The sequence below is a fragment of the Ciconia boyciana genome, chromosome 1 (genome assembly GCF_034638445.1).
Source record: "Ciconia boyciana chromosome 1, ASM3463844v1, whole genome shotgun sequence".
Classification (NCBI taxonomy): domain Eukaryota; kingdom Metazoa; phylum Chordata; class Aves; order Ciconiiformes; family Ciconiidae; genus Ciconia; species Ciconia boyciana.
In genome coordinates this window covers 97,669,364-97,686,354 of record NC_132934.1, presented here as the reverse complement: position 1 = coordinate 97,686,354, position 16,991 = coordinate 97,669,364, and the positions used below count along the sequence as shown (strand labels likewise).

Here is a 16,991-nt window from a genome sequence, read left to right as displayed (position 1 = left end):
TAGAAGAGGCTACATGAAAATTTCAAATAAAACAGGCTTGTGCAATGATCACTGACAGAAATACCACAAGATTGACTTGATAATAAATTCCTAGCTACTATCATATTTTCTGCAGAATCAAATTGTCACAATCTCCTTCCATCCTCTACCCCTACGAAGAGATAAAGTGGGTAAAGCAAAAAAATTAGTGAAAAGTGAACCCTTGGAGTCTGTTCCCTGCCTGAACCCTCCCCTACCAGACTCTGGGTTAATTTCCAAGCTATTGACCTAAAATAATATTAAAAGAAATATTAAAGCAACAACACTTTGTCAAAATTCGTTGTATCACAAATTAGGCATAACCCAAGAAGGTATACAGAATGCCACGGTAGAGCAGAATTTTGTTAAAAAGCTGGATATAAATAAAAATAAGTGGAAAACAAAGAGATTTGCACACATTTATCAGTTATACAGGTATTTCTCTTCTTTCTAAAGGCAGCATTTTAAGCATCAGGAACGAGCTTTTAATGCAGGCTAGATTCCTTAGTGTAGTGGTTTAATTTGATCACAGAAGAAGATCCAGCTAAAGGAACTTTGACTCTCTTTTTGGAAACACCACCATCTCTCAGAACGATGCAGATCCACATAAAATCCTTTTGGGTCTATCAAAATTAGTAATGATTTTGAGAGCAGATGTACTATCTCAATACACAATTTTCAAGTGCCATCTAGTGGTTATTTTAATTTTTATTTCAATTTGGTATTTAACTTTCCCCACTTTTTAAATTTTAAAAAAGTTCGTTATTTCTATCAGTTACTGTTATTTTATTATGCGACTCTTGGTCCTGCAATGGTAAGTAGATGCTTAAATTAAGCCTAAGTTTAAGCATTCTGATGGACTGAATTTGGGCCAGAAGACAGCTGATTTCAGGACTAAGGAATTAAAAGAAAAAGGGAAAAAAAAAAATCTTATCCATCTTATCAATAGAAACAAAACAAGGCAAAAATGTCAGTTCATTATTTAGAGCTTTTTCAGCACAACTTAACGACTTCTTATCATGAGAAAATTCTGACACATTAAAATCTGTAAGTAATTAGGGCCTCAACTGAACATAGGAGAAAATCATGGGGAATAAAGCATGTTCTAAGCATTCCTCACATCAGATAAAGTAAAAAAAATCCACAGTGCCATATCAAGAGGTTTCTGTTTTACACTCAGCCCAACCTGTGATCTTACATAGGCCCAAAACGTTGATACTCAGCTAAGTTTGGTGACTTAACATACTAGTCTCATAATGGTAACAATTACTTCAGGTCTTCTGTCTCCCACCTCAAATATCCTCTTAGTCTCCAAGTATAAGTAATTGGGCTGACCAGGTATCCTGAAAAATGGCTAAACATGCACACTGCAATACAGTGTGCCCAAGAGGGCATCAAACCTGTGGTCCACACCATGCAGACAACCTGTGCGGAACACACAGAGCACATCAAATCCTGAATTCGATGTGTATGGAAAGACACATATGTGCTTCTATCTCCATCTGGAAATCCCCAGACACAAATACGGAAGTCAGTGCCAGGTAGCCAACAAACCAATGAAGATATCTCGGCTTCTTTACAATGGACCTCTGAGAGCCTAAGAGGAAGATATTCTTCTGCTTCTGTAACATACTTTGATAGAGCTACAGTAATATACATATAATTTTGTGTCTGTATCTCTATAGAGACAGTATTAGAATACAGAGTTTGAGACAGAGCCAAAGTTAAAAACATACCATTACCAAACATCATCATCTATTATTTTTCTACTGAAAGACTTGTTAGCTACTTTGCTGTGGCAGAACTAAATTCACTGGTAGCAGAATCAAATTCACTGAAAAAAAAAAAAAAAAAAAAAAAGCTTGGCTCTTACTCATTCTGTCTTGAATCCAGATTTCAAAGCACTTTAATAAAAGGTGGGAACACTGATTTCTTCCTAATTTTTCCAGTTAGGAAAGAGTCTGAGAGAGATGAAATCTGTTGAAAAAAGGTCAGAAACAAATTCATGGTCAAACTGGGGAGAGAGCTTCTAACTCTGATCCCAGCCCTTGCTCCCTTCTGCCGTCTCTCCCTTCCAGAAGACATAAGAGGAAGGAACTGAAAAGAAAACTTTCACATTCAGCAACCTTTTTGTGTGCTTGTTACATGGGTAATTACAGAGACATTAAACATCCCCAGCAAGGCACGCTTTAGATCCACCTCCAGGCGGGCCTCCACAGAGCTGCAGAATTCAGAAGCACACACACACACGTACCACTTTGCAGGCGCACACTGCTGCCCATGCACTGAATCGCCCATGCTAACCCATCCCCATGCAGGTGATTGCTACAGTTTGTGTGCAGCAGAGCCTGAGCAAGCCAGATGCATCACCCCAGCATGACACTGGCAGCAAGGAGTTTGCTGGGCAACCCAAATTGCTTGTGCCAACGAAACACTACATAGACAAATCTGTAACCTTCTCACTTTGGACCTGAGCACTGTCTCCCATTCATAATACATACAAGCCCTTAGACACACTGTGGAACATGTCTATCTGATCTGGGGCTTATCCAACATCCTCAGCGTAATAATCCACGTACAGGTCCTGGAAAATGTACAGGATAGTGCAGCTACCTCTGGGTGATAAGATAAAAAGCAATGCTAAGATTTGGGGATGCAGGAAATCACAAAGCTGCCCCTGAATACAAGAACAGGGCATACACAATGCCAGAAAGAGTAGTAAAATTTCATAACGCACAGATAAAAAAAAAAAAGGAATAAACAACATTACTTTAAAAACCCTCAGAAGGAAGAGTATTATCTTATTGCAGGTCTAACGCCAAAAAGACAGTCTCAGCTTCTCTCCTTTTATATACCTAAAGCACAAAATCAAAGTATTTTAAAGTCTCATAGTTCTGTATCTTGCTGCCTAAATTGTTGCACTTCACCATTCAATTGATCTGTTAAACAAAAATGTGCATTTAATTTGGAAGGCATGGAAGTTTTGGTGGACATGGCTGCTAGCCCTTTTTAGGACACAAGTATTTGTGTATTCCCTCAGGTGTGTGCCCACTCAGAGTCCATGCATCAAAATGATCTGAGCCAAGTTAGCAAAGAACTTCCCCCCGGATGCCATGCAACATGAAGCCCAAGTCTACTGCTTTTTTACAGGTGAAATGTAGATGCAGGTGAAAAATAAGCTAAAATTCTGCATGCAGTCTTAAGCTACTTCATTTGATGGAAAAGGTCTAAAGGTAAAACCCACACAGCTTAAGCAAATTAAGAAAAAAAAAGGAATATTTTTACTCTTTCATACAATAATTTCAAAAACTGCTTTGAGAGCTACCTGATTAAGAGTATGAATTAGGAAATCCTGTAGAATGACAAACTATATTCACAAAGATGAGAAGTGTGTAACTGAATGCACCCATATTTAATGGTTGGCATTTCACTGTTGTCTTATAGCCACATTCTCCTGAAGCTTGATGGATGTTGGGCATGAATGACTTCAAACTCCTGGAAGAAAGCAAACTACCAGGAAAGTCTGTTCTTTGCCAAAGAGGTAGCTTTATGCCGTCAGCCATAGTTTTCAGAGTTTTTCCCCTGAAAATCTCTCTCTCAAGCTTCAAACTAAACCACCAGAAGTAAGCAGGGCTGTAGACAATGCTCCCATTCTTAAGCCATATGCATGCTCACTAACGTTGCAAAAATGCATCACCACCTCGAGTTCTGCTGAACATAACAGTCTCTTTTAAGGAGAAAGAGACTTGGCTTATTTTTAATTCATGGAAACAATCACATGATTCAGCAATGTCCACTTCAAAAGATCCAAAGCTAGGAATTTGACGTGAGCTGCATGTAAAAGATTTAAGGCAAAATATTTTTGTATCTTTTCCCTTAAAATTATATGATAATTACTAGTTTTCATGCACTAAAACACCATTGTTTCAAGAAAAGGGAAATATTAAAGACAACATTCACAGCACCTGGAGGTGTCTAGTCCTGCTCAAGGCAGGCCTAGCTTCAAAGCTGGATCACGCTGTTCACGCCTGCCCAGAAATGGAGAATCCACCACTTCTCTGGCACCTGTTCCACCACCCTCACAATGCAGGATATTTTTTCTTATGCTCAACCAGAATGTCTCCTGCCTTAACTTGTCACTACTGCCTCTTGCCTGTCCTTTCACTGTGCACCTCTAAAGGGAGTCTAGCTCCATCTTCTTCATAACTGCCCTACAGATAGCTGAAGTCAGTTAGAGCCTCCCTCAGCATTCTCTTCTCAGCCCAAACACAACCAGCTCTCACAGCCTTTCCTGGTATGTCATATGCTCCAGACTCAAGCACCTCGGTGGTCCTCAGCTATGCTCCCTCCAGTTCTTCAGTCTCTCTTGTACAGGGGCCCACAGTCTTAGCAGCAGAGAGCAGAGCACGAAATCCCCTTCTCTCAACCTACGGGCTACGTTCTTGGCTCATGCAGCCCAGCCTGCAGTTTGCTTTTGTGGCTACAAGGTCATGCTGCTGAGTCCTATTCAATTTACTGCCCATTAGGATCCTCAGGTTTTCTCTGCAAAGCTATTTTCTGCCTTCCTTTTTGCTGGACTTCATGGAGTTCTGTTAGCCCACTCCAACTCTCTGAAGTCCCTCTGAATGGCAGCTCTGCTCTCCTGCATATCCACTATTTCCACCAATTTGGTGTCACCTTTGACTTGCTGAGGGTGCACTCCATCCCATCATTTGTATCATAATGAAAATATTAACACCAGCACCAGCATCAACCCCCAAGGAACACCACCAGTAACTCCCTGCAAATTCAGTGCTGAACCACTGGTTAAGCCAATTTTTCACACACTGTGTAATCCATCCAACCATCCGTCCAGTCTGCATCCCGTTTGGCTCCAGGGATGCTAATGGAAATGTCAAAAACCTTGGTACCATCAAAGTAAGCAAGGCCCTCTGCTCTCTCCTTGCCCACAGCACCTTGTCTCCATCACTTCATCACACTGATCAGGCACAATTTGCCCACGGTAAATCCATGCTTGGCTGTTCCCAGTCACCTCGTCCTTCATGTGCCTGGAAATGGCTTCCATGAGGACCAGTGCCACAATCCTCCCAGGGACTGAGCTGAGGTCAGCCAGCCTGCTGTCGTCCAGATGTTTCTTTGTGCCTTAGAGCACAATTAAATACCTCAGGGTCCGATTTCTTCTTCTTGCATGATCCATGAAAATGATGACACCGTTTCATTTGACCTGCAGTAACCTGAGATTACAACCAGATTACAATATTTGCCAGCACTTCTAAATGCAGGAGAGCTGGAAATACTGGTAGCTGGTGAACAGGTAGCAGAGCTTGTTTGTCTCAACCCTTCCTGTATTTTTTCAGAAAGCTAGCCAATACTACAAATCCAAGTTTGCAAACTTCTCTCCCCCAGTTGAAAAAAAAATATAAAAAAAATTCCATGAGCTTTAAACATAGCATGGTATTTTAATGTGTTTCAAAATGTGAGTCCAATTTAGTCCAAGCTTTCCTTCATATTTTGATTTTTTAAAAAGTTTCTTTTTCAGTAGAGGGAAGAACACGAAGTTACCGTGATTCTGAGGAAAGCCCTAAAAAAACCTCAGTGAGCAAGAGAGCAAGAGTAAGCAAGTGAGCCTCCTGGTCAAGTAATGTGTGTAATTTAAGAATAAGATAAGAGCACCTGGCACCTAATGAACAAATTCCTTCTAAACTCCAGATGTTTAACATCCTCAGAGATCTGCTGTGGACAGGCCAGTTCAGAAGTCTGTTGCTCTATGCTCAAGGGCCTGAACGCAAACAAGTCTTCCCTGAAAGTCTAGGTCCCTGATGAGCTGGTAAGCAACTGGACAGACAACTCCACATGATTTGCTGATCAAAAGCTTAGCGAAACCAGTGAAGATGCCCAAGGACTTCAATAAGCTTGGACAGGACTTTCCAATTCAAGTTTCAAAAATAACTTAACTTGCTCTGTTTGCCACGGTTTGGAGTTTGGGAGAAAACAGGTGGAAGGTCTTTTAAATACCCTGGAATTGCTACGGGATGCATTAATTCAGCAGCAATCTCTGTGCTACATGGGTCTTTCACAAGTCTTAAGTAGTGACGCAAAGGATCTAATCGCAAGAGACTGAAGTCAGCCCACCAAAGAATCAAACACTTAAAATCAACTGAGACCGTTCCTTCTGCGAGTAGTCCAGGTTCGCACTGAAACTTCCTCAGGAAGCAGGAAAGGCTTTTTCTTTTCATTCGAAAAGATTTTAAGTGGAGGGGCAATTTGGAACACAAAGACCTCTCAAACCTGGCTGTGGATCCTTGCTTATTAAATGCTGGGCTTTTAACAAAGCCCTCTCAGAATGGATGGATTTCATGCGTATGTGAACACAAACACATACCATTCATTAAGCAGTAACTCAGAAACCTCCGTCTCTGAAACACTGAGTGGTCCTTTGTCTTTATATTCTGATGCTCATTCACAATGCAATACAACTCAAAGCTGGACACTTTTTACCATTTAATAAACCAAGATCTTAAAAAAAAAAAACCACCTCAGTTAAAAAAAAAAAGCTCTTAAAATACCAGCCAACAAGCCACAACTCATTTAGGCTCTCATTACTCTCAAAGAATTATCCCCATCCAACTTTTTCAAAAGCTTGGGAAACAGATGGGTTTCTCCTGAACACTTTGGGTATCAATAATGGCAGGCTACTGTGGACAAGAAAATACTCATTACGCAGCTTACTGTTCCTTGTGCTCCTGCAGAGAGTCCATCTATGCTATGTTCATTATCTATGACCCGAGTTCCTCTGCTGATTTAAACTGCAACATTATGGTAAGGGAAAGAAGCGGACTTACCTGTGGATGTACCAGGTTATTTGATCAATCCTACCTTCTTCATGCTACTATATGAACTTAGTAGGGGGACTCCTTTAGTTCAGTGGACTCTAAGGACATATTTTTTCCCATCAGTTAACAGAGTCCTGAATTCCTGCTCTTTGGGAAACACCACAGCATCATCATGAAGTTACATTGCAGACGGCTTAAAATTCTCCTCCTGATTGTAAAGATTTTCTCTGGAACGTGAAAGGCAGAAGATGAACTGACACCTCTGTGCTTCACCATCTTTCCTGCTTTTTTGTTTTCACTGCGTCAGATTAAATGACTCACCCCAGTCTTAAAGACTAAACCTGGATTTGTGAAAACTGGCTCTTGGTAACTCTTTCTGACACTGGCATTAAATACCTCAGTTTGCCTTATATCCCAGTTAAATTATGACAAGTCAAACATTTGGCTAAAGCTTAGGAAGAGCAAATGAGTTCTCGTCATTGTAAATATTCTCAGTACAAGGGCAAAGCCAGCTCAGAGGAAAAAGTATGCCACTTCCAAAGTCAATTATCTTTATTTCGCACTTCCACTGCACAGGCCTTACCGCTGAAGAAAAAACCCAGAGATAGATAGCACAAAAAGATTCCCAAAATGTAAAGGTAAAGTACTCAGTAAAACATTTACACACTGAATATTTTCTTAAAAGGAAGGATGCCTCAAGACCACCAATGGTAGCAACAGCAACTTCCAGTAACAATACAACCCGCCAGAAAGCTGATTTAAAGAAAAAAGTAAAGGAAAAAAAAGTGTAGGAAAACATTTGATGTAGTCAGTTAGCTAACTAACACTGAAGTCTGGAAAGAGAGCGCTAACACATAAAACACAGGTTCCCTCTGCTGCGAAGTCCCATGGCCTGGGATTCAGCTCTTTGTGCTCATTATGAATATAAAAAGTGTGGAAAACAGCTGTCTTTTCATTTGGGGTTTTATTGTTGTCAGCTATTCTTTTTAATAAAACCTTGTACACCTCAAAAATACGGAGTAAAATTGTAAACTGGAAGAGCTGCAGTCAAAAACAATGTTGCCACAAGTAGAGGATCTCAGCCTGCACTGTTTCATTACATCTCCTTTTGGCAAGGTTTTCTGGAGAACCACCAAGAAAGCACCAGAGGCCCATAAAAACTGAAAGGAGAAGTCCTCTTAGTAAGATAGATTATTTAAACTTTGGGTTCTCATTTTGTTTACATTATCACCTATTTAAGACTCACATTTCTTAACTGACAGTCAAAGAAGAAGTGGCTTCATGAAAAAAAAACCAACAAACCAACAACCTCCCAACAGTCTGACTCCAGCTGGGTGGTAAAAACTGCTTCTGTAGTTCTCCAGTGGAAAAAAACAAAACAATAAACCTCCAGCCAACATAAAAAAGCCACTTCACAAGTAAGCTACACCTCAAACAAGATTGGATAGTTAAGATTACAGGTAGGCATTATGGTTTTTATCTTCATATCTTTATGACCACAGAGAAACAAAGATGGGAATATTGTTTTTCCCAGTTCTTCTGATCACTACTGGGGATCTTTGCTGATTGTTTAACACATGTAAAATTGAGTTTTTGTGAATGCCTCCGAAGTTTTTATGAGCTTTATAAAATGTATTACTATGGCTATGCAGATATTCCTAGTTGGACATACAGATACATGTTTAGACAAGATGTATCTACATCTAACTATGTTAGGTAACACATTAGGTCATAAAGTCATGGTTTTACATCTAGCTACTCTGCCACCAGCCAAGGAGAAACTGCAGCTGTGCCCGCAGATAAGTCAAAATATAGTTTATTGAAATGAAACTATCAATACAAAACTTTCCTGTAAAGAGACAATTACTGATGAAGCCCCTTCCTCTGGGCTTAAGGACTGGATCTCTTTGAGCGGAGGAGAATTTCTTGTTTTCTCCACTGAGTGGCACAGCAATGACATCAAGGTTTGCCCTTTTAATAACAATTTGCTTCACAGTCAATTATCAATTAAAGAATTGATCATGTCAAAGTAATTGTAAATGATACAATGAAGTCACAGATTGTGGAATATTTCCTATGTGCTGTAATTTTGGTTTACTCAAATGTGGTAGATCTGTCTTTAGTTTTTCTCCAAAGCCAAACTCCCTCTTCTGTTAGCGTCAGGAACCAAATCAAGTCGTTTTAAACTACAGAGCAGAACAGTAATAGCCACCCTCCACCTTCTCACCTTCCTGCAGGGAACTCACTTGTTGCAGCAGGAAAACTATTTGCCCATCAACCTTCCCCCAAACTTTTCCTTGCCCAGAACTTTCAGCCATCCCCTGCAACAGAGAGGAGCAGAAATGGAGAAGACAAGACACTGACCATCCAGAGCTGACAAGGAAAGAAATAATTAACACCCCACACTGCACCCAAACAATAACCACCAAGTCTTCCTTACTCCAGCTGTGTCCTTATGAACACAGCTTTCTTTGAAAACACCCAGGTCAAGGCAGTAGTCACCACCTCATAGCGTTCTGGCAGGCAAGTGGCTTTGGCCACCCACATCCCTGCCAGCAGCTACTGCAGGGCAACACACTGTGTTAGAGCCACCAGGGCAGCTGAACGGCATCTTGGGCCCTTCTCGCTGCATGCAAGGGGCCGCAGGAAGGCGAGCGTGGGCGTCCCTCCAATGTCCAAGGATGACAACTGGTGTGGCAGGGCTGACAAGCGCTTCCAGCTGCAGCATTATAGGTTGTTGTGGTTTTTTACATTGCAGATTCCCTTCCTCACTACATACCTCAATGATTTTCCTATGTCACCGAAGTCAGCAGAGATTTCACTTGAAACAGCCCCAGCTGCCTCACAGCAGTGCCAAGGACGGGGCCATACATGGCCCCATCCGCTCCACAAAGCCTGCTGCTGGTCCACCGCCAGTCTCCTCTCCAAGTGCTTAAACTTAGGACTTTTGTACACTTTCCTGTCTGCAAGACTCACACCTGCAACAGTGGTAAACTGACTACAAAACAGCCTAAAATCATTAGGAGAGAAGGGGCTGTACAGTGCATAAGCAAACTAAAAGGCCCTGAAGACTAATATTTTCCAGTTGTTATTATTTAGATGTTTCCTCTAAGGTTGATAAAGAGTGTGTGTATGTGGAGAGGGGGGATAGGACAGCAGATATATTAGACAGCACACCTTGGAGATCATCTTTTTTGTAATAAAAGCTGACATCTGTCACTTGTTATGCAAGTAACACCACACCAAGTACACTAAGTATCTGCTAGTACTCAGGACAACTCCAGGCAAAACTCCAGCAGATGTCTCCTGAAGTCCCAAGATGATGTTAGGTCTTTGTCTTACAGAGAGTTGTAGACTTGAATTAACTCTGTTCAGCTTCAAAAACATCTTCAGAAAGCAGTGTAATGCCTGAGAAAACATCTCTTCTTATTAAGACGACTGTGCATTTAAGTAATTATTTTTTTTCCTTGACATTCATTAAAAGAGAACAGTATCCTCACACACGAAATTATAAACAAGCTATGTCTGTAATAACCACCACACACAAAAAACCCAACCCCACGAAGACATCTCTCTGGAGAAGAGACAAGGGATCAAACCAAACAAAAATCCCAGGTTCTTTTTTTTCTTCCCTGTCTTGTTTTGCTAAGGAAGCCCTAAATTCTCTATTGTGTTACCAGAGAAACCCCATTAAAAAAATATAAGGTTACACCAAGCTTAGACTCAAAAGTAATTTAAATCAACATGCATGAGAGATGGGAATACAGACAGACCATTACGGAACTACTGACACCCTTGTATTCAACGGGTTTTCTTACTCATCCTCAGACAATTTGAGATTGTGCCTTCCCTGTTGCACGGAAAAGCAGCTTTTACAATTTGGGTAACGACCTACAATACCTATACCAGGCTATGGAAATCAAATCTTACTGAAGGAGAAAGATCCAGAAAGAGTGAAAACTGACAGCTTATATGATGCTTGAAGACCTCTCCTGCACCACTCTATGACATTATTCTGGAGCATCGCTTCACCATATAGAGTCCCCAGCAAAGCCAAAGATAAATAAGATAGATAAGATAGGATAAATAAGATAACTACATTCAGGTTTGTAATTTCATATTTTGTAGACTCTACAATATAACTGAGCATCATGTATGCATTGTTATTGCCTTGAATGGGTATTTAGTAGAGAAAAACTGACTTCTGTGGGTTTTTTTAACTCCTACCTGATAAAGTTCTAATGCAGTTTTTATTGCTTTGCACAGTAAGAGCATATGGGAATGCAGAGAGTGTTTTAAAATGGTCTCACTGGAGAAAGTAAACAAAAATCAGACTTTTTATTCTGTTCTATTATACACATAGTGAAATAATGTCTAAATTGAAATATTTGAGATACAGTTTAACATACGTACAACTTTTGGATTTTGTGGCTCTATCACACTTGTTTATTTTACTGTACACACATATTTACAAGAACTGTGAAAGGGGATTTTTACCCTCGGGGGGGGAGAGAGAGAGAGAGAGAGACTCTTCTGAATTATGAATTGCTTTATGACATTAACACCTAGCAAGATGCATCTCAGAAGACCATTTACACTGCAGTCTGCTAGAGCTCAGTGACAAGACACACTGTATGCAAGCTCTACATCATATCAGAACCAAGTTACATTGCTCAGTGAGTGTTTGGTATCTGACATTTTGCATTCTCCAGATTACCTGTGTCACATAAAACTTTTCATTGGCTATTATGGAAATTCAAATCAGCAAACAGACTTCTAAAATTTCCTACTTGTTTAGGCTATGGAAGTTACATTACATATATAAGAATAAGCCCTTATTTACACAGGAACTCACATTAGCAAATTAAAACCAACATAGATGCTTCCAATTCTTATTTCAGTCTAAGAGTCATTTATTCTCAGTTAGCTCAGGCAGATTCCTCAACACCACAAAGCTCAGAGGATGCCAGGAGAATAAAGCTGTACCAAATGTTGGAATTTACATCCACGACACAAGTGACTCTCAGTGTGTCACAAAAGCCATACTGATTTCTGATGAAAGAAGCCACAAAACTGAAGCCTCACAAGACAATTCATTTAGAGAGTTCACTACTTTGATTTAGGTTAAACGGATTTATGAGCTTAGAAACAGGACTAAGTTACTGCAATTTGAGTAGCTGAGCTGTGTAGCTGGCCATACATGCACACTTCAGCCTACAGCAAAAGCCAGGTCAAGTACATTTTAGGCTTATGAAAGTCAAATGTTAGGAGATTTGAATAGAGAAAATTCAATGAAAGGAGATTTGTGGAGTCTACCTACTTTACCTTGCCATTGGGTGAGGAGTATTCCCAGTGGAAGCTGCAGGTACTCAGTTATCAAAACTTTCTGCTTGAAACATATCCTCAACCAGTGGTCTGCTGCAAGGTCCATCCCACCAGAGTACCAGACTGGTGTTCACACCACAACACCCACCACGTGTCCACATTCCAGAGACCACTGTGACCATACAGAAGTCTCTGTGTGTGAAAACAATGTGGATGGTGTGTCCTACCACACACCTGACCACATACCCAACACGTAACGGCCAGCTCTTAATGCATCTCTGACGATACAAAGGGGGACACAGCAGCAGCTGGCGAGTGACTGCAGTACGCTGGCCACCACTGTAGTACTGGAAAGCTATCCTACTACAGCTGAAGTCCGAGATATAGGTTTGCAGACCAGTGACATTACTCAACCCATTTGTTCGTGACTGAACACACTGTTAAAAGGCTCACACACAGAATCAGATGCTGGCCAGATACTAGTTATCCAACTCACCCTAACCCAACAAAGCTGCTGCCCAGAGTCAAAAGCAAACAAGGATTGTCTGGCGCTCAACGTGTGCCCTGCACTCAATTTCTGCATGAAGGAAACAGCAGAATACTGGATTCACTGAGGCTTAATCTAAGATGATATTAAAGATATAAATATCAGCTTCGAGTTGGAGGAAAATGGGGAAGCAGGCATCCTCCTGAACAGTGAGACAATATTAGACGCCACAAGTAACCACCACAGTCTTGAATATTGTTACCTATTTTAAGTCACAGGTCACAACCTCAGCAAGGCCACTTTCTTCAGCTGACTACACCAATTCACAGTACCTAGAGGATCTGCCCCATGTTATCAATGAACTCCTTGCGCCCCCTGAGCTCTACAAACTATTATCTCTGGCTTGACAGGAGTAAAATTTACCCACCTTCTTCCCATCAGGACTCCTGGGTGAATGGCAACTGCTGCCAAAACCAGCGCTAACTAGAGAAGAAATATTTCAAGATTTTGAAGTATTCGCCTGATGTCTAGCGAAGAGATTATTCCTGGTGAAGATGTTATAGTCTGAAAGCGCTGCAGGCCAGAGGTGCCCACACAAGCCCGGGGACATCAGCTCAGGAGCCCCACTGGACCCAGGCACCACCATCTCCATGGGAAACAGAAGCACCATGGAGACGCAAGTAACTGAAAACTGAATGGCCGCTCCCAATGCTCGTCAGGACATCGCTTACCTATTTGCTTAGCATGGAAGCTATGAATGCACCTGCTAATGCTTCAAATACTCTCTCCTTTTGAAGGGATCAACTTTGAGAGATGCCATCTAGCAAGTGGGAACTGCAAGCAAACCTGCAGGTGTATCACTACAGCCTACAACAGCCACCTTCACAGCAGTGGCTCAATCTCATTTACCAGCTCAGTAAGAGCCAGTGATGCAACAAACATCATCCCCTACTACAAAGCTTTTTCAGAAGTGAGTTGTAGGATACCAAAACTTTCTATGTTTCACATGTGGTCCTTTCCAAACACTCAAGCAACATAACCCTTGGCCTAAGGACCTCACAACTTAAAGAGTATCTGATACTTTTGTGTCTGATACAGAAAGCTATACAAAACAGTAACCAACCTCTGAATTGGAAAAAGCTCACAAAGACACTAGAGATCCGAGAACTATTCCAGCTAATCTTATGACATGTTTTGATCCTGGGTATAGTTCAGAATTACACAAACCAGAAACTCGTCAGGGGCTTATCTACACAGACTTCATCTGAAAATCAAACAGAGGGTGATACAAGCATGGAAAGTGCTCTTTACCATCACCTCCCAATGGATCCCAAGTCTTGCCCGGTAACTCCTGAGAGATTTTAATTCTAAGAGGCTGAAAGAAAAAAAAAAAAAAAGAAAGAAAATAACAGAGGCATCTCATCTGAACACCTACTGACATGCCTATCCATCCACCAGAATTAGGGCAGGTTGTTGCTACCTGCTTTATGCTAGATGAAGAGAGAGATGGAGGTAGGACTGAGAAGAGAATGGGTTTACCCTGAGTTTCAAAAGAAATTTTCCTTCTTCTTTCTCCACAGCTTTCCCTTTGGGAGGACCAGGGTAAGTGATAAAAGGGATGATCTGATGATACCCAATTAATAACCAATTTCCAAAGGAAAAAACACAACTTTCATAGGTTAATTCAGCTTATACCCCCAAATAAAGTCATGCAACAGAATTTCTAACTGAGACAAAGTTTGGCATAAGGCATAATGAACATTATCCATATGAACAGAAGTTACTTTCACTTGAATGTTTATATAGCTTGGACAAGTTTGCAAACATGGCTGTGAAAAGACAGTTGAAAAAACAGTGGTATTTCCTTATGTGTGCTCCTGGGCTCTTTCAGACCACTCTGAACTATTGGGGACCAGCCTCTTTGCCTTGCCAATCTTTTCCAAGCCAGCACATGGGACCTGCTCCCAGAGACACAGGACTGTTCAACACAGAAAAGAGGTGGTTGACAGTGCACATGTTTGCCTGTAAATTGGGCACAGCAGAGCCACATAATTGCTATACGTACTGCTACTGGTACGCAACAACTTCTGAGAGAGAACAGCAAGAGCTCCTAGTTACCCATGTGGGAACACATTACCATGAAACAAGTACCTGCAGTGGCAATGAAGTTACTGAGACCAGGAAGCTGCCTGTGCACAGACACCTGAAGCATGGGAAGCCAGGTCCCAAAGGTGTCAGTCTAATTCCAATACATCTAAAGTTCATTTTAGTGCCCTCCCCAGCCTAGAATATCTCTATAACCTTGGTACAGTAGGCAGTACCTGACACTTATTTAGTATCACATATACACTATATTACTGTTCAGTGAAAAGCTTCTGGGAACTATAAACAGATAACCATCAACCAGAAAAAGGCAAATTTTAATTCCATTTAACCAATTCTCTTAATTCTCCAGGTGTTCCCAAAAAGGCATCCATCACAAGCAGCTGTAGATCGTCAGTAGAATCTGTAGTCCAACGCATTTTGCACTGAAAAAATGTTTACCTAGAGTGCAAAATGTTTAGTGCAAACAAAGGCTAATCATTTGATGATACCAGAACACCTGAATGTAATGATATCACTTGTTTCCTTGAGCACCACTTCTTAAAAGTGCATCAAATGGGTAAGAAAATAAACTGTTCTTTTATTTTCGGCCCTGATTCACCCAAGTTTCATCATTCCTTAGAAATATTCAGGAAAAGTAGAAAAATAAATTAAGCAAAACATTAAAGCCAAGTCTTCAGTAGGGTGGAGAGAAGCATACATCCAGCTTCTTGCAGCTACAGAGAGGGCAGTCAGAGCAAGGCAAGTGAACACGACCATCTGAAAGGCCAGAACTGAGCAGTCGAGAGAAGCACAAAACAGAGCAAAAGAGGAAGGTGGGGGAGCGGAGGTAGAAAGGGAGACATTCAGAAAAGACAAGCTGAACTACAAGTGTCAATTAGTCTTCAAAAGCCTTTGTGACTTCTCAAGTGTTTATTCAAATGAAGGTGTCTTCCTGATATGTCTTGCAACAGTCAACCTTTTCAGCAAACGCCTTCTGAAGGCTGCCGCGGCAGCTCTTATCAGCCAAGCACAATGCTGCAGTCTAGTATCACCTTCAAGTATCATCATTTTGATCTGAGTATGCTGTACCTGCTATTGTTTCAGGCAACTGGTAACATGCTTATAAGTGAAAGGAGGTGGGAAAATATCCTCCAGTTGCATATATTCTTCTTTACTGTTACTCATCTCACATTTTTAGGCCTTATTAATGAGCCACACAAATTTAGTGTCCGTTCACCCAAGCTGCAGAAATTATTCAGCTAAGAAACAAAGGCAGAAAACAGAGGGTGTTGAAAGAGTTCTTTGTACTAAAAGGAAGAAATCCTACTGCATTTTAAATCTTATGCGTGAACAATGTGCATGTCCTTCACTTCGGTTCTGTCGAACATTGGCAAAGACCCGTTGTGAGTTGCAAACTGAGAGGTATGTTTGTGCATAATTGAGGTCACTGCTCTTTTCTCAGGGCCTGCGCAGGGGATGTTTACCAGTCTTCACACAAGAACAGCTGAAAATGAAAATGCACCAATAGAGCCAGTGAGCTCAGGGAAAAAGATAAGAAAAGGCCCTTTCGGTGTTGTTGCTCTCATCTATCAAGATACTTACACTATTAATAAGGTAAGTAGAAGATACAATATTACGGAGAGAATGTCTTAAGACCAGAGGAGATTCCAGGTAAATGGGACTGAGTCAACAATTATATGATTTCAAATAAAAGTCATTATGAACTCTCTAGTTTGGTGTCTAACTCTGAAGCTTCAAGGACTCGCACTTGTGAGGTTTGTGGGGGTTTTTTTTGTTTGTTTGTTTGTTTGTTTTTTAAATAGAGTCATCAGGGGGTTACTTTAAACTGAGGAATTTTAAGTCAAGAATTTAAGTGAACATAATTTTAAGAGCTGAACCTTTAAAAGTCATTAGATACCATGAAACCCATGAAAGGAGGAACTGTTAATAGTAACATCTCTTTGAAGACTATTTTTATAAATTCTTGTCTATGAAAAGGAATTTTATCACAAACAGCTGATAATCCCCCTCCCACCCCCACCCCCCCCCGACATTCTTATGCCAGGTATCAGCACACTTAACGTCTCTATCAACTAATCAAACTGCTAACACCATTACTAAATGAACCTTTTACTACAATATAGGCACATCCCATATGTTCTCTCACTGTTTTTGAAGTCTGAGATAACAAGCAATAAAACAGTTATGTTTATGATCCACAAGACAATGTTGAGCAAATCAAT

The 16,991-nt window shown here is 40.8% G+C and overlaps 1 protein-coding gene across 22 annotated transcripts in view; it reads right to left on the bottom strand.

Annotated features, from left to right (window-relative positions):
* Positions 1 to 16,991, bottom strand: part of BBX (BBX high mobility group box domain containing) — a 146,293-nt gene that overhangs the window by 71,615 nt on the left and 57,687 nt on the right. The window contains exon 1 of one of the 22 annotated variants that reach the window (XM_072884531.1): positions 1,892 to 1,995. The exons of the other annotated variants lie outside the window; for them this stretch is intronic. The gene's annotated coding sequence lies outside the window, so the exon portion shown is untranslated. Of the gene's footprint in view, positions 1 to 1,891; positions 1,996 to 16,991 lie in introns of those variants that run through there. 22 annotated transcript variants of the gene reach the window in all.